This window comes from Neofelis nebulosa, chromosome 14 (assembly GCF_028018385.1).
Source record: "Neofelis nebulosa isolate mNeoNeb1 chromosome 14, mNeoNeb1.pri, whole genome shotgun sequence".
In the NCBI taxonomy this organism is placed as follows: domain Eukaryota; kingdom Metazoa; phylum Chordata; class Mammalia; order Carnivora; family Felidae; genus Neofelis; species Neofelis nebulosa.
Genome location: NC_080795.1, coordinates 75,077,640 through 75,097,836, shown reverse-complemented (window position 1 = coordinate 75,097,836; position 20,197 = coordinate 75,077,640). Strand labels below are relative to the sequence as shown.

The following is a 20,197-nucleotide window of genomic DNA, read 5'->3' as shown; positions in this document are numbered from 1 at the left end:
CGTGGGAGCGGACTTGGGCAGTGGGTGTGCACAAGGGCAGGGCTGTTTTAGAGAGATCTCTGGGGGTCGGAGGGCAAGCAGCCTGGTCTCTCCTGGAGGCAAAGGCCGCCTGCTCTGTGCCCCTGTGACTGAGGTTCTCTGCTTTCGGAGAGGACGGAAGGAAGGAGTAATCAAACGTGCAGCTTTGCCTCTCTCTCTCTCTCTCTCTCTCTCTCTCTCTCTCGGAAATCAATAGAAATGGACGCACCCAAGCGTGGGTGACTGCATGAATGGAGAGACGAGTTACAGGTGCTTCAGTGTCAGAGCTAAAAAAGATATTAAAGGGCACCGGGTCCCAGGCTTCCCCACCGAGCCCCCTTGCCTGCTCACACCCGGCAGCTTGGCATTTATCTGTTGCCCGGGAGCCCGTTGTGTGAGCAAACTGCTTAGAAGGGGTTTTATTAACGCATAGGTCCTCTGACCTTCTCATCCCACGAAGAGATAACGCGACCCGAAGCATCCCGGGCCACGCACATATTCAAATCGACCTGTTTCTAAGGAACACCCCGGCCCGACTCTGTGCTGTCAGGCTGGGGGCTGCAGAGAGGCGGTGGTGAATAAAACATCTCCCCTATCCTCCCGGATCCCGCAGTCCAGTCAAAGATCTGGAACGCGTGGACTCATCACTAGGACGCGGGAAGGAAGCGGCAAGAGGTTTCATAACAAAAGCCAATGCTGGTAAAGGGCGTAAAACGATTCAGTTCCTGTTCTGACACTTTGCCTCGCACCAGCGTGCAGCGGAATGTTATTTTCACCCTTCTTTTGCTGCTCAGGAAAATGAGACTCTTATCTGAGATTTTGGAGGTCTCGGTGATGGAGCTGAGGTGGGACCCAGGGAACCCAGCCCCGGGACCTGCTTCTGTGATCAGTGGGCTTTCCCACTACATGGCAAACTGACGTTTACGTTTACAGAACGCTCGTTCTGTGCCAACCACACTTCCGCATGTTCCGTCTTCAAGGTCCCTCTAGGAGGGAAAGTAGCAATACAGCCTCGTGAGTTGCAGTCCCGCTTCACGGGACCAGTTTCCAGTCCCAGCACTCATGAGGCATGTACCACTGGCCAAGTTTGTAACCTCCCCGTGCCTCAGTTGTCTCATCTGTAGTAAGGGAATAATAACACGCCAATGCTGAAGACTATTGCAAAGATCAAGTGAGTTAAGGCACGCGAGGCAGGTACAGAGGGCGAGTTTTTGTCACGGAGGGGAAAGCGAGCCTGACAAGGGCTGATTGAATTACCGCCGTTTCACAGCGGGCAGGTGGCGAAGCCTACATTTCTGCTCGGCTACAATACTATGGTTTTAACCCATCTTGCAGACCAGAAGCCCATCTAATGGATGAGTGAGTGAGCGAGCGAGCGAGCGAGCGAACGAAGAAGCTAAAAATAATTAGTTGGCAACCCTTACGGCCTGGACGATTTCACATTTGTTACTCCCCTTGACAATTAACTGCGTGAAGGTTAAGCGCGAGCATCCTTTTCAGAGATGAAAAAAAAGAGAGAGAGAGAGAAAAAAAACCAGACTGATTCTTATCTGAAATTGTGTGCGTTCATCTCTGCGTTTAGGCTTCACGTCATTTGACTTCCAACCATTTAGGGTGAGCAATACATTCTGGGCGGATGGGCATAGGTGGTGAGAGTCATCTGACCTGTTCTGCGGCTCGACGTAACCTGCACAGTCAATGGTGAGGCGAGCCCATCGCAGCGGCCGGTGGCTGGGAAATCAAGCAGGAGCCCATGGCTCCCTCCAGCTCGGATTGTGGAATATTCATCTCCCCCGTTAATGGACCACGGCTGCCGGATCCAGGGAGCCCCGGAGCTGCCCAAGACGATCTGGTTCCAAGAAAAGCAATTCTGCGTCTGAAGAGTTGGCTCAGCCCTGACTTGCACCTGGAATTAGGGAAGACGCTTTTCGGAGGACAGATTTAAGTTGTCCACTGGGCGGGAGGGGGTTCTTGAACAGGAGCTCTGCCAATGTCGGCCCATTAAATGGACCATCCTTAATGCGTCCGCTCGTTCTGGGGGCATTCACCGGCCAGCTGTGCGTTCCGGGCTCTGATGGAGAATCTGACCGTCCTGGAGGATCCCCAAGCCCTGAGCCCCTTCCCACACCAGCCACTGCCCTCCCCTCCATCACCACCATGCGTGACGGGGAAATGAAAACCACCACAGGGGCCGAGCACTTTCTCTCTCTCCGCACCTGCTCTCCCTCTTGGGTCTCAGACCCTCAGGGGAGAGTGTCGGGAGCTCCCTTTCTTTACACTGTTACACACGTGACCAAAACATATGGCCAGCCTGTGAAGGTCAAAGACAACAGACACCTCAGAAACCATTCGTCCAGAGGCTCTCGGCCCCCGTGCGTGCCATGGACCCCCGTCCACTGCCTGAAACACCTGTGGACCCCTACCCATAAAATAAAATGCACAGGATCAAAGAGAGGCCAATTATATTGCAATACAGCTGTCAAAGTAGTTTACCAACAAATAGTAACACAGGGGCTCCCCCGGCACCGTATTCTACAACCAGGGCCGGCGGGGGGCGTCTGGGAAGGACCGCCTCCTTGAAGGACTGGATTACCAAGCCGTGAGAGAGTCGCGGGCACTGCCCGCAAAAATAAAAGATGCATTGAAATAAAATAAAGGTGAAATATAAAATGCATGAAATGCATTTACAAAATGAAAATAAAGATGCATTTCTGTTCCCATCTGTATGGGCTGAGCGGTGACCCCCAAAGAGATACATCCACGTCCCAATGTCGGGACCCGGTGCCGGTGACCTTGTTTGGATAAAGAGTCTTTGCAGACGCAGTTAAGCTAAGGATCTCAAGATGAGACCGTCTGGGATCACGTGGGTGGGGCCCTAGACCCAGTGACATGTGTCGTTGAGAGAGACAGAGGACAACAGTGGAGAAAGAGGGCGACCGCGTCAAGAGGGAGGCGGTGTGACGGCGAGGGAAGTGGTGTGGCCGCCAGCCAAGGAACACCCGAAGCCACCAGGCCCTTGGGGGGAGAGCCACGGGCACACCGCACCCGGATTCCAGGCTTCTCGGCCCAGGACCGTGTGAGAAGTTGTGTGCCAGCCAGTGCGTGGTAGTCTGTTACCGCAGTTCTAGGAAACCGAGATGCCGTCTAAGGTCATGGACATGCGGTTTCTAGAAGGACCCCCTCTCTCATATAGCTCCGGCATGCATTCATCTACCACATTCCCGTGGGACAGGCACACCGGTTAACACTGCCTCAGTCCCTGCCCTCAGGGAGCTTGCATTCCAAAGTGGGAAGCACAGTGGGCCCCAGAAAATAAGCAACGGAATGTTTGATAAACATAATGTCGGCGAGTTATAAGCGCCTCAGAGAAAATGAAACAGGGTGATGCATGACGAGTAACTAAGGAAGTACTCTAGACTGGGTGGTCGGGGGAGGCCTTGCTAAAAAGATGACAATTCAGCCGAGATTTAAATGATAGGAAGCCAAGGACAAAGGTGGAGGGAGGCACGGTCCCACAGAAGGAATGTGCAAAGGCCCTGAGGCTGGGACAAGCTTGGTAAGTTTAATGAGGAGAAGGACTGAACAGCTGGGCTGGAGAGCGGGGCAGGGGAAGATCACTGGGCCTTAGTCTGGGTCCTAACGGATGCTGACGTGGGGATTGGCACACGGCAGGGTTACTGGGACCACAGCTTGGAAGGGAAGCGGGATTTTAGGAGAGGGGCCTAAATCCCAAAAGGCCACAGTGGGCCCTGTAGGGAGCTCTGGAGCGGGGACGCACCCGCGGAGTTGTTGTGTCTCCAGGCCAGGTGGCCAGGGCTGATGTCCTGCACGGACCAGCTGCCAGCTGCTGACTGATCCCAGGGAGGGGAGTGTGGCCACGGCTGAGCCGCAAGCTGCCAGCAGTCCCGGCAGCTGGGGGACAGTGACTTGCTTCTGCGGGAGGCTCAGACACCGCAGCAAGGAGTTTGGGCTTAACAGCTTCACGTGTGTTTAAAATAAAGCTCAGAGAGGGCAATGAGCTTTTCTGATATCACACAGCAGGCTGGAGACCAAGCCGGGTTTAAGTGCCTCGCTTCCTGAAAATAATTCCTTCCCCCTCTCCTCCTCAGGCCATAATATAATATTTTGCTCCACAATCTGATGCTCAGAGCTTCCCAAGGCAAGGCCCCTTCTCTGCGTGCAATTAGCTGCGTCCGAGGAATTGTGCTGATCAGCCTCTCCTTTCGACCCCTTTGATAAAAAATCACCAGGAGACAGATAACCGGGCCTGGGTGATTTCTTTCTCTTCCGCAGATAACACCCTCCAGGGGCCTGAGGCACCTTCTCCAAGGAGAAACGACATCCTCCGCACGTTTCGGATTCCAGGCCACCCAGCGATGGCCAGTGGGTCCCAGTAATGCTGTCGTTGTCATAAACTCGAGGGCAGCTAGCGGGCACGAGCCGGTGCCTCGAAGAGCCTGGAAGCAGGGCAGACGGGAGTTAAGCAGTCCCCGAGAAAGGCCATGTCAGAGCTCACCTCCGCTTTCCAGAACATCTTGATTCTTCCAACTCATTCCTTGATTCCTCTTTTCAGACAACACACACATGCTTAGGGTCGGGGTCACCGTCTCGCTCGGGTTCTCGCGAGGCTCTCGGAGGTTGGAGGCACCTTGTGCCGTCCTCCTTCCTCTCTGCCTGCCGGCCGCGTTGCCTTGGGTGAGTCACCCAACCTCCTGAGTCACGCCCACGGAACTGAGGCGACAACTCTGGCTCACATCTGTCCTGAGGACAAAGGGACGCTGTGCATACGTGTGCCTCCCAGACTCTGAGCAGGGCGTCCCTTTCTGTAAGAGCCGCGGGAGAGACAGAATGTGAGCCGTCCTAACACGGCACAGGCCGGGGGACGGGTGCGCTCCTGGGATCCCGGCTTCGTGCGGCAGCTGACATCTCTCTGTGTCCAGAAGCGAGTGCGATCCAGCCTTCCCGGAATCTGGTTCTGCCACAGGCTTGCTGCCTGACTCCCGGCAGATGACTTTCCTTCCCTCCAGCTGGTGGCTTCTTCCCCCCCTAGAACGAAAGCTGTCTGGCCTGTGTGCCTGCAAGGTCCGTGGTTGCAGTCAAGGACTCGAGCCTGGAGAGGTGGCCGCAAGCTTCCTGAGGTCTCCTGAGGCTGACACTTGCTTCCCTTCCAGCTGCCACTGTCTGGTCCAGGGACGCTTGTCAGGGCTCAGGGTCCAGACCACTCCTTCCCAAAGTCCCTGCCCGGAACCCCTCAGGAACGCCAAGGCAAACCACGGGAGCTTGAATTTCCTTCATTTTCAGCACATCCTTCACCTGCAGCGGTGAACCCATCTGTGATCACTTTTGCTCCATCAGGGCTAAGGTGCTGGAAAGGAGACGGTTCGTAAACAGAAGAAACGCCGAACACTCTCGCGTGGACCAGCACCCCGCGAAGGCGGGTTTGGGGGTGGGAGAGACTTGGTCGCGGGTCTGCAGGGAGATGTGGCCGTCCCCAGCTGTGAGCGGCAAGCAAGCAGTGGGGGATGCTCCAAACGAGGCAGGATCTGCTGAATGCTGGAGACGGGGTCCTGTGGGAGCGGTTCCTGGAACAAGCGGGGGTCGACGGGGAGCTGCTTTGCGGTTCGACTGTGACCATTGTCCTCACGGGGGTGACTGTGGCAGGCAGCTTCTCACCAGCCTCAGCCGTCACCGCTCTCCCCTGGTTCCCGCTCGGCCGCTTTGTAACCGCATGGTCTGCCGTAGAACAAGGTCACTCCTCCACCCCGGGGACACTCCGCGGGGGGTGAGGCGGGGGTGACCTCGGCCGTGTCGCTGGCCCAGAGCAGTCACAGGTGCTCTGCGGAATCTTTCCTAACTGCACGCAGGATTCCAGAAGGGGGCTGCGGGCATTCACATCTGCTCCTTGAGGCCTATACAGGTTGGCACTAAACGTTTGGGAAATGATTTTTCAAGGCATCCTTTTCTTCACTACCTTTTGGCAAGTTGGAATACATTATGGCACAAGCTGGCCTGGGGCAAAGCAGGAATGTGAATAGATACCCTTTCTGGCCACATCAGATAACTCCTGTAAAGGGGAGGGGCCGGGCAAGAGTTCTTCTCAGAAGAAAAGACTCCCTGTGGCCTCAGCTTAGCTCGGCTGGTGGGGGAGGGGTGGGGGGGGGGCGTCCAGAGGCCATTGGAAGCAGCAGTGAACGCGCATCAGATCCCATCGTCTCCAACACCAGCAGCACGCACCCCTGCACGTCCCACGGCCTCCCTGATGAGGCCACCCTCATCAGAGGCAGGATCCTAAGGCAAGGATGAGATGTGGGCCTTGGTGGGAGCAGGGACTTCAGAGGAACCCCAGAACATGCTCAAAGCAGGACGCGGCTCCAGCATGTACGTGGCCGCGTGTACGAGGAGTCTCCTTTCCGCTGCTCCAGGCTCGGCGGTGAGACCCACAAGCTCTACCCCTGCCCACACTCTCATTTAAGCTAGCGCACGTCTGCAGCGTGAATGGTGCCCCTTTAGGGCTGGCAACCTTGTGCAGCGTGCAGACCGAGCAACCGTACCTGGCAAGCACGGGTAGAAGCGTTTCCTCCACAAAGATGAGGGTGAGAGCCGTGGAGGAGGATGAGATCAGCAGTCAGAGGAGAAGAGCGCAACGAGGTTCACTCACATGTGGGTCCCCCTTTAATTTATTCAGGTATTGCCCACCGGTTCCATAATTCAAAATCCCACATTGACTTCCTGCGTGAGTCCGAGCTCTGAATCAAGGGCTAGAGTCCCAGACACAACCCCGCCATGTCCTTTTCAGGAGACCGTGGCGTGTAGCACCGGAGAAGGTCTTTTGCAGAGAATATTTGCCAGGCGTGTTTGCGTCCTTGTCCCTCGCTTGCTGTCCTGAAACAAATGTATGAAGAGCTCCTCCACGTTCTCCCTGACAGAACGCTGCCCGCACTCAGGATACATTTCCGAGGCGGGTCTCGCAACACCAGCAGATTATCGCCAAAGAGAGGATTCTGGAAAATGTGCCCCTGTGGGTAGTGATTTTGGCTGCTTTGTCCCCCTCGTATCCCTGGGGCCCTAGAACAAGAACCACAGCGTATTTGGCACTCGATGGGCCTTTGTGGAACGAATGGCGGGAAGCTACCTTCTGCTCTGCTGGAGGTTCCAGCCATGAGGAAGGGAAGCCCCGAGCAGGACCAAAGCGGCGCGACCTGGGAAGGTAGCGTTCCTTCCCCGCAGCTGTGAAAACCTCCCAACCTCCTCCAGGAGGCAGCTTGGAGGCCCCGTCTTCCCTGAGAAAACGCTGGCTTCGTCCGGACCAGAATCTGTGTTTTCCCAGCATCAAGCACGTTTGTGACGCTCCTGGATTCTGTCCGAAATCCCCGAGGAGACGATTCTGCCCGAAATCCCCGAGGAGACGATTCTGCCCGAAATCCCCGAGGAGACGGACCTCGGGATGGGGTTCCCAGCTGCAGGGCCCCTCACTTCAGCTGAGCTGGACAAACGCAGGCGGACTCGTGTCCAGTCCCACGGCCCGAGCCCCCGGGAGCCACGTGACTGAGGACGATGGTGCGTGTGCAAGACAGATGGGGAGCAGCGTGGGGGAGGACAGGGAACGAGTGACCGTCTGCGAATGAAACGTACTGGTTACTGGGGTAAAAGATTAACATCCCATATTCTTTTCTTATTTATATTTTTTTTAGAGAGAGAGTGAGAGCGTGCATGACTGGAAGAGAGGGGCAGAGAGAGAGAGAGAGAGAGAGAGAGAGAGAGAGAGAATCTCAAGCAGGCTCTATGATCAGCGTGGACCTCGCCATGGGTCTTGATCCCACAATCCTGGGACGATGCCCCAAGCCCAAATCAAAATCAGACGCTCCATTGACAGCCACCCGGGCGCCCCCAAATCCCATACTCTTAATTCATTTGACTCAAGCTGCCCACAAGCCAAACCCCAGCAGCCAGTATCTATACCTGGACGCTTCAGTCATTTGAGTCAATACACTTCTTTTTCAAGCCAGAGAAGAGTTGCGTTTTCTGTTTCTTGCAGCCCGAACCGGCTCCGAGGTGGCAGGCGGACGCTTCTCACCTGGATGAGACCGACTGTTGGCTGATTGTCTCCTTGCTGTTGCCTTTGACCTTGTCTTACTCTTTGAGATGCAGCCCTGAGTGATGACCCCATAGGACCAGTATCAGGTATGAGCCCACGCTTTGCAGGGGGGACGGAGGGCATCTCAATGTACAGTCTCCAAATGAGGAAGTGTTTTCCAAAAAGGAATTCAGTTCGCTGTCAGCCAACGTGACCGTTAAAATAAAAAGATTACTAAAGGCGCGCCTGAGTGGCTCAGTCGGTTGAGCGTCCGACTTCGGCTCAGGTCACGGTCTCGCGGTCCGTGAGTTCAAGGCCCGCGTCGGGCTCTGTGCTGACAGCTCAGAGCCTGGAGCCTGCTTTCAGTTCTGTGTCTCCCTCTCTCTCTGCCCCTCCCCGATTTGTGCTCTGTCTCTCTCTCTCTCTCAAAAATGAGTAAACATTTCAAAAGAATTGTTTTTAATTATTGCAACAGAATGGACAAATCTGGTTTCCACTCCTGACCCTTCCAGACTGCCCTTCCCTACAGTAGGTACAGCCAATCTTTGCCCCCTCTCAGCTTGGACACAGAGGCGTCTGTTGACTTATCTGCTGAGTCTCCCTGTGCATACAGCGTCTGCTTCATATCTGAGTCCCCTTTCTGGCAATGCCCTCCAGCTATTCCTGCCAGGCCTTGCACATTCCTAGTCCCAGGAATGTGCCTCTTATCGCCGCCCTGTCCATCAGTCAAGGCTAACAGCAGCAGCGGCTTTCCTGCATAACCAGGGTCTGGTGCAATCCCCCGGGGGGAAGCGGATGAGCCGTGGGCCTCGCGCCCTTCTGTTTCTAAGCTCAGGGCTCACTGTCGCTGGAGATCCAGGTTTTCTGAGGCAAACGCTCAAGGGCCCTGCGGCCCAGCGTGCAGAAGGCCCAGCAGCGAAGCTTCTTGGTCTGAGCGGTGGCTCTGCCTTGTGCCCTCTGGACTCGAAGTGTCCCGCGTGCCACCTCCCTCCAAGTTCCTTGTGCCACTCGGACCCTGCACGTGGACACCTAACCCGGATGCTGACCTCGGAGCTCTGTGAGGCCTCCGGACAGTCTCTTCCTCCCCCTGGGTTTCTCTTTACCTGCCCAGCCACTTCCTATCCAAGGTAGGCGTCCCGTCCACAATTGCCCCGGCACGCGCCCTTTCTGCCTCTGCTGGCGCACGCGCAGGGACAGGGCTCTCCCTTGCTCACCGGCGGCCTGTTCCATCACGGGAGGTCTCTAAAGCTGCGGCCTCCAGGGGTGCACGCTGAGCAGAGGTCGGCACAGTACGATCTCCATTCCCTCCACGGCCACGTCTTCCCCGAGGGCTCCGAGTGTGGCTGCGAGGGCCCGGGTCACGCCTGTCCTTCCACAAACAAAGCCTCAGACGGTGGGCGCCTGATCCGTCTCCCAGCCAGGCCTCTCCCATCTGTTATAAGGGCAATAGACCTTTTTTTTTTTTTTTTAAGTCCGCATATGGGGTTTGACATTGATCCCTGTGAAATCCCGGGGACATTCTTGTTCACGGAGTTTGTTTTTGCTCTTCTTTGGGGCTGTCCGTTGACAGACAGACGGAGGCCGCAGAGAGAGGGTTTGGGATTCCCAAAGAGAATGGCCACCCCACTCCCGTGGTGCCGCGTGCGGCGGGAGTCAGACGGACCTGGCTTTACGGCTTGTTGCAGTTTAGTGGCTGGGTGACCTCGGGAAGCTTTCTTCAACTGTCTGAGCCTCCATTTCCTCAACTTAACATCTACTTGTTTTGTGAACGCTCTGAGGGTTCGGTCAATGAAGGCACAGTCTCTGAAGGACTTTCCGCCTTGCCGGGCTCGGGGCGAGTGACCACCCAAAGGCTGTCATTACCCCGTGTGTGATCTCCCGGAGAGGATTGCAGGCGTGTGAAAATACTTTGCCAAGCTCCGTAAGCCTTGCCCTTCTGGACGCCACTGCCCCAGCGTGGTCTCCCTGAGGAAAGTGAGCGGGAGGTAGGCGAGGAGCTTGAACCCCGGGCTCTGGTGAGCCGCCCGCGACGGAGTCCGTGGGGACGCTGAGAGAGCTACGTGGTTTTGTGCTCGTGCCTAGTCTTGCACGCAGGCAAGGAAGCCAAAGCTTCCAAAGGTGAAGGGCTTTGGGACTTGAGGTGTGAGCTTTCGGGCTGCATCTCACGCCAAACAGCCCATCGGCTTGGCCTTTGGACCCAAGCAGACCCAAGTTCAAATTCAAGTCCCACCACAAGACTCAGGTTCTTTTCCCACTTGGATGGGCTCCTTCTATCTCCCCATCTCTGATTCTTCTTTGATGAGTTCTGTGTCCCTCTCTTTATATATATAGGTTTAGTTTAGAGAGAGAGCACTCACAAGTGGGGAAGAGGGGCAGAGGGAATCAAAGAGAGAATGTCAAGCAGGCTCTGCGATCGGCCAACATGGGGTTCGATCTCACAGCCCTGGGACCATGACCTGAGCTGAAATCAAGACTCGGGCGCTCGACCGACTGAGCCACCCAGGCGCCCCTCCCTCTGTTTTAAAGAATCCAGTTCAGGGGCGCCTGGGTGGCGCAGTCGGTGAAGCGTCCGACTTCAGCCAGGTCACGATCTCGCGGTCCGTGAGTTCGAGCCCCGCGTCGGGCTCTGGGCTGATGGCTCGGAGCCTGGAGCCTGTTTCCGATTCTGTGTCTCCCTCTCTCTCTGCCGTTCCCCCGTTCATGCTCTGTCTCTCTCTGTCCCAAAAATAAATTAAAAACGTTGAAAAAAAAATTAAAAAAAAAAAAAAAAGAATCCAGTTCAAGCAGCTTCGCCCAGAAACTCACGGAGACCCCTCTGAGCAGGCTGGTGGGCTACTTTCTCTGCTGTCCCCAAACGGCCACCAGCCACCCAGAATTGAAAGGGCCTGTTCAATGTCCGTCTTCCTGACCACCCGTGGGCACCTTGAAGGGAGGGACAGGGGTTTATTCGTCTGTGTCTCCAGTGCCTGGACCGACTCCTGAAACCACAAAGTGTGCCGCACATATTTGCCGAGCTAATTACTTAAAACTGAAAACAGAATCAGCACCAACGGGCCGGGGGTTCAGGACAGTCATGGACTGAAGCAGGAAGGAGAGGGAACAGGAAGTGGGCGATTTCCTGGACCTGGTGGGCCGGGAGGAACCCTGGACCGGGGGAACGCCTGCGTTCCAGCCCAGGCCCAGCCTCCCACCGCTTGGCCCTCGCAGAAGTCAGCCCCGCACCTTGGCCCGGATCACGGCCTCCCTCCCCTGCGTAGGGCTGCCCCGGATCATTCCAAGCTCGCATCTGACGCACTCCGCGCACAAAGGCCGTTGCGTCGACTAAGGTCAGGCTGTGAACCCCCACCTTCCTTCTGAGCTCAGGGTCGGGCCTGCTGGCAAGGACAGAGCCAGACTGTCGTCTCCCCAGATGAGACTGTAACTGGCCACACGGTGAAAGACAAAGAAGAGAGCCGTTTCTGAAAAATATACGTGCCTCCCGATCCAGCCTTATTACCGGCGGGTTTTCTGTCTCATTTGTTTGCCTCCGAGTGATTTGAGGCGTTCACTCTGCATCAGCAACACTTACAAGAAATATGAGACGAAATAAATTTGCCACAGACATTATACACCATGCTGCAGTAATTACAAACCCACTGTCCTGAAAGCAGCCTGACGGGGCTGAAATACATGAATGCATAATGCTTGGGAGGGGAAGGGAAAAGGAAGAGGAAGAGGGGGCGGGAAGGCAGGAGAGAGTGAAAATGGGTAGCATTTGGCATCAGCGATCTGTGTGCCAAACATCGAGCCCGGCCCCTCACCGGCTCCAGCCCACTTAATCCTTTCGGGCTTCCCGTGAAGCAAGCTTGTCGTGAACTCGGGGTTATAGAGGGGAGAGTGAGGTGAACAGCGGGAACACGGGCCAGCAGCGGAGCAGCACTCTGAGACGTGAGTCAAGGTACCCTGCAGAGCCTCCAAAAGGTGCCACACGCAGAGCACCGGGGACTTGCGAGGCGGGAGCAAGGCTGCAGGTTGGGACTTCTGGGAAGTCTGCACACGCAGACCGATGCCCCCTCCACCCCTGCACAGCCCCACAGACCACCAGAGCCTTGGGTCTTTGGACCTTCCTCTCCGTGTCCTCCAATTGGGCCATTTGTGTCCTTCTGTCTTCTCGTTCACTGATGCTTTCTTCTGCCACCTCCAGTCTGTTGTTAACTCTATCCAGTGAACTTTTGGGGTGCCTGGGTGGCTCTGTTAAGCATCGGGCTCCTAATCTCAGCTCAGGTCATGATCTCACGGTTTGTGAGTTCGAACCCTGCCTCGGGCTCTGAGCTGACAGCAGGGAGCCTGTTTGGGATTTTCTCTCTCTTTCTCTCTCTCTCTCTCTGACCCTCCCCCACTCGCTCTCTCTCTCAAAATAAGTACACTTTAAAACAATAAAGAAAATTAGTCTCTTCGGGGAACTTTTGGTTTCTATTCATTCTTTTCAGTTCTAGAATTTCCACTCAATTCGTCAGGGTTTACGTTTTTTTGTTAAAACTTTCCGCCTGCTCACTCATTAAAATCTACTTTTCCTTTACGTCAACGTATTTACAGGGATCATTTGAAAGTCTTCGCTAAGCATACCGCATACACTATCTTGGGTTTGGGTATCTCTTAACTGTGTTTGTTTTGTTTTGTTTCATTTTTTACTATGGCTTACATTTTCCTGGTTATTTTTTTTTTAATGTCCAATGAAAATTTTATTGAATATTGAACATGGCGCAAAGGACATCGTACAAACTCTGGCTTCAGTTGTCGCCCTCTGAAATCCCAAACCATACAATTACGGGTTAATCATTTGAACTTGCAAAGGCTTGTTTTCACACCTTGTTTGCTCAGATCTGTGGAAAGCTCCAAGGTATTTTCCAAGCCCCTCTAACTTGGCGGGACTCAGACAAGGCAGGTCCATGGCATGGTCCTTACTCTTAAATCGTGGTCTGTCTGACGTCATGGCTAGAGGCTAGGATGTCAAGGGGATTTCCCTACCCTGCAGGGTGAGAACCCCAGTTTCTCTAGCCCTGCTTGACCTCTAGTAGCTCTGCTCTGTTCTCAGTGCCATAACAGTTGCTCCATGATAAGGTTTGAGTGCTTTGCCCTGTGCACATACAGCCCAAGTTCAGCCTGAGACTCTCAGGGACTCCTACATCAACTCACAGGACTCGTTTTCTACATAGGTTGCTCTCCAAATCCCCACCCTGGGGATTCCACCTGCCTCAATCCCTGAACTCTGATCTCTATTTCTTTAGCTCAGTAGGACTACATCTACAGTCCTTTCCTAGAAAAATGCTGGGAAGAGGCACTTAGTAAAATGAAAAAAAAAATAGACAAAGAAAACACAGGATCCAAAGGACAGAGAATTCAACTCAGAAGCGTAAGATGATCAACTGGAAGTCCCAGGACGACCATTGTGTGCCAGCCTGAGAAAGTGATCTGTTCAGATTGAAAGAGAAAGCTCTGGTGATGCAGGAGACAGGTTTCCAGTAACTATAAAAAAAATATAAAACTGAGAGTGTAGAACTGTTTAAGTTTTTGGAGAACTACTGACAAGCGTATGACAGAAGGTAAGAACACCGGAAAAGAAAGCAGTGGGTACACAGAAAATAACCCATAGAAAATCAAGGCAATTATTTTTTTTAAAAAAAATTTTTAATGTTTATTTATTTTTGAGATGGAGAGAGACAGAACATGAACGGGGGAGGGTCAGAGAGAGGGAGACACAGAATTTAAACAGGCTCCAGGCTCTGAGCTGTCAGCCCAGAGCCCAACGCGGGGCTCGAACTCACGGACCGCAAGATCATGACCTGAGCCGAAGTCGGCCGCTTAACCAACCGAGCCACCCAGGCGCCCCAAATCAAGGCAATTATTAACTCCAGGTAAAACAAAATGTTGAAGTCTACATAACTGCATACTCTTTTGCCTGGTGGGGACCAATATTTACATAGTCATAATTCTGTAAACATTACTTATCAGCTTAAACAAAAATTGTGGATAAATCTTATTAAGGGATGTGAGTATGGAAAGATATGCAAGGGAGCTATTGTATAAAGCCAAAAGTATGGGTTCTACATTCAGATAGGTCTGGCTCAAGTACTGGCTTCACCACCACCCTAATGGGTCAACTTGGGCAGCTTATTTAAACTTTCTATGCCTCAGTTTTCCTCTCTGTAAAAGGGATACTCTCTCATAAGATTGCTATATTAAATAATCTACACAAATCCCCATATATAGTCAGTTCATCCCATCAAATTCATCTGCTATCTTTCTGTTTGTTCGACTGGAAGGCAACATTCCACTGCATTTCTCAGCTTGACCTCAGGCTGTAAAGACAGGGCCAGTGGAGGGAAGGGAAATTCAATGTTTTGAGACATTGCAAGAACACAGTTTGTTAGCAGTAACCCTGTGGTGGAGGCAGAAAGACTTGCTAAGGAAGGAGGTTCCTGCACAGCATTCAGAGACCTCCTGTTCCTCTAAGACGCATTTTCATTTGAAAGTCAGAGGGACAAAAAGGAACTCAGGAAGAGCACAGCTCCCTCCTCATTACGGCATGAGCTGCAAAGTGGCTGGACCATAATCACCAGCCAAGGAACCTCCGTCCCCAAACTCTTCCAGGGCAGAGAGGATGGAGAGGGAATCAAGACACTCACTCTCGAACCACTCCTCTGCTCAGGAGTGACCACGTGGCTTTCGGCAGGTCCCTTCACTCTTGTGTTGCCAGCTGAGCGATGGTGACTTGGGCCTGGTGCCCTTGGAGAATCCATCCACCTGTGGTGTCTGTGATGGGTCTTGAGCTCTTTACTTTCTCTGCCTCAGCTTCCCCTACTCCGACTATTTTTGTATCGTAGGGGAAAGGAGATTTTCCTGACAACCTCCCAAATCACTGGGAGGAGTTCATGCTGAGCTGATAGGCCACGAGCTCAAGGCCATCAAGCCCCAAAGCCAGGATTTGTCTCTCTTTCATATTCTCCCCTATGCTGCGGCCATTTGGGGTAAGATTGTCCTGTGGGGCCTTGTTGAACCTTCATCCACACTGCTGGTGGTGTTCAGGTCTCAGGGCCAATCTTGGGGCTTGGATGAAGCGTTTGGTTTCCAGAATAGCGCACCGGGGGTCCACAGGAGACCCAGACCCCATCCCTTTCTCCAGCTCAATTTTCCCAGTGACCCAGCAGTAAAGGATACAAGTTGTTTGCCCGACTATTCTGTGAATAAAACGGGTTTGTCTCCCACCTGGCTCTCTTTCTTGCATATGCGGTTCTCTTGGCCTGGATCTTCAGAGGGCAGGAGAAATGAGTCTTAGGGTCAGAGTACTGTGTCCCCACCTTAAACTCCTCATGAGGTGCAGGAACTCACTGTATAGGTCAATAGAAAGATGCTGACATCACTACATTGGCGCGCATCCTATCAAATCTCCACGAGTGCTTGTTACGTCAAATGGAACACAAAACAAGGAGACGTACCAAGTTCTTAAGAAGCCCGGGGAGAAGCCCACGGCTCTGCCTGGCCCAAGGGTAATGGGGAGGTGTTCCGAAGGTCATGACTGACCCCATCCCTGATGTTCACCCTGACATGTCACTTTCGTAATGACCTTCCAATAACGGTGACTCAGTTGAGCAACTCAGGCCCTTTAGAAACGTTTTGAGAGTCTCCTGCCTTGGAGAAGCTCAGCAGTTATTAAGACGGCAGCCGGCAGCCCTGCCAAGTGGGCAGGGAGTCCCCGCTGAGGCTATTATAAAAGGAAACCATGGGGGAATGCACTAGAAAAGCTAAAGATTGGATACGGACCCCAGACTGGGGCTCCCTGAGCCTTTGATTAAGACAGGCCAAGTTTGTTCTCCCCGCTCTGGAAAACGTGCTTTCTGAGACTCCAGGGCCTAGAGTTCTAAACAAGGAGGCTGTTAAAAGATAGATTAAAAGGCATAAAAATAGTGTAAGATTCCACGGCACAGTGAGGCCTGTCAGGTCCCGGCTCACAGAGGGGATTGCTTTAAGGCGATGATCAAAATGAGTCACCAGTGTCTGCTCGGATTGTGCTGATGCCTCTTGAAAAGGCAAAAACCGGGACTATTGTTTGTGTCAAAAATACTTCTGAAGGGGCTGCAGAAATCAAAAGGTGCTGATGTGCCAAAGTCGGGAGACTGATAAAGGGGAGAAAGAAAAGTTGGGAGTCTTGACACGTAAGGGCCAACAGGTAAGCAAGAGTGCACTTCGGAGTAAGTTGGGAGAGGGGCCGATGGCGGGAAGAAGGGGACTCATGGCGGCAACGTGCGTGTCCCCGCTCTGTCACGAGGGAGGCCCTCCCTTTTATGGAGCTCCTACGATGTGCTAAATATCGACCTCGTCACCTTCCCTTGACACTCAGGCAAAAACGATAGTTGCTTGAGGGGGCTGTGTAACCCCTAAGATGTCATTGCCCCTCTCTGAACCTCAGTGTCTTCTTCTGGAAAACGTAGGTAATCATCCATACGTCCCAGGGTGGTTGAGACGTAGGTCGGTTTGCCAGGTCTGTGGTAAGAGTCCCACAGGGTGGATAGCTATAACAACAGACCTTAATTTTCTCACAGTTCTAGAAGTTGGAAGTCTGAGAGCAGGGAGTCACCAGGGCTGGGGTCTCCTGGGGTCTCTCTCCTGGGCTTGCAAGACGGCCACCTTCCTGTACCCTCACATGGCCTTCCCTCTGCATATTATCTGTGTCTTAATCTCTTCTTATGAGGACACCACTCGTATTGGATCGGGTCTCACCCACGAGACCTCATTTTATCTGAATTATCTCTTGAAAGTCTTTGTCTCCAGACGCTGTCACATTCTGAGCTCCTGGAGGTTAGGGCTTCCGCACGTCAATCTAGGGGGCACGATTCACCCCTTCTCAGGAGTTCAGGTGAGATGTCATGGGTAAAAAGACCAAGCACCTAGGAAGGGTTCGATGTGTCGTCACTGAATGTAATGAAAAATTAATTCTAATAGTGATGACACTTACTGAGAACGTGTTACACCGTGGCCACTGTGGGGAACACACTACCCACGACGCTTGTGCGTTATCGAACTCCTGGCGAACCTGTGACTCAGGTCCTATTCACATCTCCACTTGATTAATAAAGAAACTGAGAAATAGGTGAACTAGGATGGGGAATTGTCCAATGTCATACAATAACTCACGAAGCCAGAATCCAAAACCCCATCTGTCTATTTCCAAAATGCTGCGGTCCTTATCATTCCACTGGGTGGTTCCCCAGAAGGGTAGACAGCCAACGTTGGATTAATCTGAAAGGTGACCCAATATCAAGCTCTCCTCCTCTCCCCAGGTCTCCCCAGACCCTCTGAAACTCCTCACCAACCGGCCAACCTGCCCTCCTTTGCATTCTTCCGAGGACGGGGCACTCGCTCTCTGCCGAGGCAGCCAGTCCCAATTTCTGGACAAATCCAATGGTTGAAAAGTAGTTCCTCCTCCAGGCAAATGGATTGATTTCAGATTCAAAATCGGTACCAAGTAGAGTCGTGCTCGATCATCACTTCCAGGGAGGGAATCTTTGACAAGTTCCCGTTGCTTTTAAAGGTAAAATAGTCATAACTTGCTCTTAAAAACTGCCAACAGCATGAAGAGAATCAAGACTGAGGACCGAAATCGCTTTCCTCTCCTCCTGTTCACACTGTCAGCGGGGAACAGTCCGACTGTGGAAGATCTTCAGTCTAGGCTAAATTTATATTCATTCATGTGTCACCGGACTGTGCTTTCTTGCGTCTCTTCTCTGATCAATGCACTCATTAAAGACCCAGGCTCGGCAATAGATTCACCTTAATGCCTGTCACCCTCGGGTTTCAATAACACAGGCTCTGAGCACCTCTAACAAACCACTGAAGAATGAAGAGAAAAAAGCTCTTTCTTTCCCTCTTTAGATAGAGTCCTGAAATTGTTTCTCTTCATCCTTTAAAAATGATTCTGTTGACTCTATTAATTTTATTTAGGAGCTTTAAGGGGCACATAAGGGAAAGGGGAGGTTGGGGAAATATTTATGTGCAGCAAAAGGTGTTCATGGGAGCCCATGTGTATTTATTCCAAACCATTGACCGATTTGAGCACCTCGGTTTTGCTGAACTTGACATATTTGCTGGAACGCTTAACATAAAAGAATATTTGTTTCACTCTTACCTAATGGCTTTTTTATAAGTTGATTTATTTTGAGAGAGAGAGAGAGAATGAGCGGGGGAGGGACAGAGAGAGATTGAGGGAGACAGAGGATCCAAAGCAGGGTCTGTGCTAACAGCAGAGACACCAACGCAGGGCTCGAACACATGAAGTATGAGATCATGACTTGAGCTGAAGTCAGACGCGTAAGTGACTGAGCCACGCAGGCGCCCCTAACTGCTTTTTTTCTCTTAACAGAACCACGTTTTCACTTGGGCACATTTCCTTCTAGTGTCTGTCCACACGCTCAAGTATTTTCACAGCTCCAACGCGATGTGTGTGTCGCGTTCTTACTATTATTTTCACTACACAATCCATCCTAAGTACTTCCTGTGTTCTTGTAATTAACTTCTTGTTACTGAGTGATGTAGGGTATTCCCACTTCTTATCCGTCCCCGTTAGATGATGGCCTTTCTCCTCACAACTATCTAGAAGGCAACAATAGATATCTCCATGCATGTCGCTATTTTCTTCAGTTCAGCTATTTTAGGTTTGAGCCCCCTGGATGGGCTCACTGGGTCAAAGTCTGAGAGCAGTCTCATGACTTCTGTCTATATGCAAGTGTGCGCTTTTTTTTTTCTAAATAAAGCTTAGCCATTTATAACACATCAGCGTGTGAGAGTGTAGCAGTTTTAGCCACTGTGAAAGACAGTATGAAGGTTCCTCAAAAAATTAAAAATAGAAGTACCCCTATGGTCCAGAAATCGCACTACTGGATATTTGCCCAAAGAATAGGAGAATATCGATTCAAAGGGATATACGCACCCCTATGTTCATTGGAGCATTATTTACAATAGCCAAACTATGGAAGCAACCCAAACATCCAATGACAGATGAATGGATAAAGAAGATGTATACACGACGGAATATTATTTGACCATAAAAAAGAATGAAATCTTTCCATTTGCAACCGCCCGTGTGGATCTAGAGAGCACAATGCTATGCGAAATCAGAGAGAGACAAATACTGTACGATTTCACTCCTATGTGGAATCCAAGAAACAGAACAGTGAGCAAAGGAAAACAAGAGAGACAACCCAAGAAACAAACGCTTCAACTATAGAGAACAAACTGAAGGTTACCAGAGGGGAGGCGGGGAGGGAAACGGGTGAAATGGGCGATGGGGATTAAGGGGTGCCCTTGTCGTGATGAGCACCAGGTGACGTACGGAAACGTTGAGTCCCTATATTGTACACCTGAAACTGACACAACGCTGTATCCCGTCTACACCGGAATGAAAGTTTAAGAAAACAGCACTTGCCAATTTCGCCACCACTTTACCAACACCAAAGAACACGTATACACCTATGCGATGAGCTTCCCGACTGGTCTTCGTATCTGTACATTGACTTAATTCTTACAGGGAAACGCTAATCACCCTTGAAGACCTTCACCCTTTAACACTTGGCTGGCTCAGTCAGAGGAGCATGTGACTCTTGATCTCGGGGTCGTGAGTTCGAGCCCCACGTGGGGTGTAGAGATTACCTAAAGGGAAAAAACTTTATCTAAATAAATAAATAAATAAATAAATCGTTCACTATCACTAGTATGGGGCCCAACTCTATCACCTGAAATCAAACCACCGCTATGATCTCAGCTACCCATTTTGGATGCCATGCCGCTTCAGGCCTCTGAGGACTTAATCAATGGCTTTCTGCCCGTCTATTCCATTGAAATAAGCAGTTTATGACGGATAAGCCATCTACCTAGCTTTGGAACCGAACGTCTGCCGTGGGGTGTTCCCTGCGCCGGGAGCCGCGATGGCCGTGTTTCTTTAACAGATAGGGAAACGGAGGCACCGGCTGACGGTTCGCCACGTAGCGGGCAAGACGGTCCGGAGCCGTTTTCCACCTGACGTTCAGCGCTCTATTTTCTTCACCGAAACTGTACTTGTGCACAATTGCACGG

General features: G+C 52.1%; 2 long non-coding RNA genes across 2 annotated transcripts in view; both read right to left on the bottom strand.

Moving 5' to 3' along the window:
• Window positions 1-16,842, bottom strand: part of LOC131494677 (uncharacterized) — a 33,003-nt gene extending 16,161 nt beyond the window's left edge. The window contains exons 1-2 of the long non-coding RNA XR_009253544.1: window positions 16,360-16,842; window positions 15,338-15,455 (exon numbers count right to left, since the gene is read on the bottom strand). This is a non-coding gene — a long non-coding RNA (uncharacterized LOC131494677). The remainder of the gene's footprint in view (window positions 1-15,337; window positions 15,456-16,359) is intronic.
• LOC131494676 (uncharacterized) lies at window positions 5,355-8,584 on the bottom strand. The gene is made up of 3 exons (XR_009253543.1): window positions 7,978-8,584; window positions 7,457-7,633; window positions 5,355-7,402 (listed from the first exon to the last, which is right to left on the bottom strand). It is a non-coding gene; the product is annotated as an uncharacterized LOC131494676 (long non-coding RNA).
• Window positions 16,843-20,197: the final 3,355 nt, after the last annotated feature.